Genomic DNA, 1,497 nt, shown 5'->3' with positions numbered 1-1,497 from the left:
GGGGGGGGGGGGGGGGGGGGGGGGGGGGGGGGGGGGGGGGACCGAATTCCAGGCTAGGAATTGAGTCAAGCAAGAGGAAAGGAAGCAGAGACGAGTAACAGAGTCAGCTCTATGCTATGAAAACCGCTATGCTGACTGGGGCTCCATGGTTTTAACCCATTCATTTTTTCCCCCCTTTTCTAGAATTCTCACTTAATCTTTCCACCCAGTTTAGAGCGAGCAGGCCAACACCTTTTAAACGCTCCAGGGATTTAAGACAAGTTTGTTCAGTCTCTTGGGCAGATACTTTCTTAAGAATGCGGGTGTAAGACAAAGTTCACATTTTCATGCCACATGTTGTCAGTCACCAGGAAAAAAGCTTCTCAGGGGCACAAACCGGGTCCCCAGCCTTTGTCACACGGCAAAAATAAACACCCCTGGAGGAGTTAATTAGGCGGTCAGCAGCCACACCAGCGTCCTACCAGGGTCGCCCGCAGAGCTTTTAAACAAGCGTGCGCGCGCGCGCGCGCACACACACACACACACACACACACACACAAAGGGAGGCGCTTGTGAAATGTCACAAGCTGGACATCTGCCGCCCGACCCCAGAGGTAAATGCAGTCCCTGGAAGCATTCCTCGGATGTCAGGCCACAAAACCGCGGTTTCCCCAAGTACAGTCTCCTTTCTAAGATTCGCGCCCCCCGCCCCGGTCCCAGCGCTGCACCCCAAGGGGGAAAAAGCCAAGAGGGGAGGAGATGGCGAAAAATGGAGCCAAGGGGAGGAAGGACGGGAAAGCGACTCACGGCTAGCTAGCGCCTCCGCGAAGCGAGCATGACTTCCCGCTGCCGAGCCTCCAGGCTGCCGCGCAGCCGACACCGCGGGCCGCGCTTAAATAGCCGCCGGCCGGGGAGCCGGGGAGCCTCGGAGCCGCGCGGCCACTCCCGGCGAGATATGGTTCTAATCAGATGCTGGCAGCCGAGGACTCCCCAGGAATGCGCCGGGATGTTTTTGCTGCCTGGGCTTGGTAACTCCCCCTCAACGTGTCTGCTGAGTCTTCCAAACTTAACTGTTTATTAACCCGAGCCGCAGCCACGCAGAGCGCCCGGCTCCCCTCGCTCGCGAGCCCCGCCAGCGGGGGGCGATCGCAGGGCCGGGTTCCCCCCCACCCCGCCCGCCGGCCCCGCGGAGGAGGGACGAGGGAGGGTGCCGGTCGGAGCCCCGGCCGCCGCGAGCTGGGGACGCGGGACAGGGGAGGGGGCAAATAAGGACAGGAAAGGGAAACTCCGCAGGAAAGGGGTGGGATCCACCCGACCTTCATTTCACAGATTCCTTCCCTGGATTGCCACTTCAGTGATGTGGCACACGAAAGTCATCCTAACCCGTTGGGGCCCTCGGAACAAAGGGCTGCCTTTACTCCTGACTTTTCTGGCAAGAGGCAACGGATCCCAGCTCGGATCTGCTGTTTCTCCAGTGGAAAGTGGGATTGCCCCTTTGCAGGCATTGCTGATGCGGGT

The 1,497-nt window shown here is 59.9% G+C and overlaps 1 protein-coding gene across 1 annotated transcript in view; it reads right to left on the bottom strand.

Annotated features, from left to right (window-relative positions):
• Window positions 1-1,127, bottom strand: part of DAB2 (DAB adaptor protein 2) — a 49,984-nt gene extending 48,857 nt beyond the window's left edge. Inside the window, exon 1 of the mRNA XM_044916937.1 lies at window positions 787-1,127. The gene's annotated coding sequence lies outside the window, so the exon portion shown is untranslated. The remainder of the gene's footprint in view (window positions 1-786) is intronic.
• Between the last annotated feature and the right edge of the window lie 370 nt (window positions 1,128-1,497).

The sequence above is a fragment of the Neomonachus schauinslandi genome, chromosome 7 (genome assembly GCF_002201575.2).
Source record: "Neomonachus schauinslandi chromosome 7, ASM220157v2, whole genome shotgun sequence".
NCBI classification, from domain to species: domain Eukaryota; kingdom Metazoa; phylum Chordata; class Mammalia; order Carnivora; family Phocidae; genus Neomonachus; species Neomonachus schauinslandi.
Note: the sequence above shows the minus strand (reverse complement) of the source record. Positions and strands in the feature narration are given on the sequence as shown.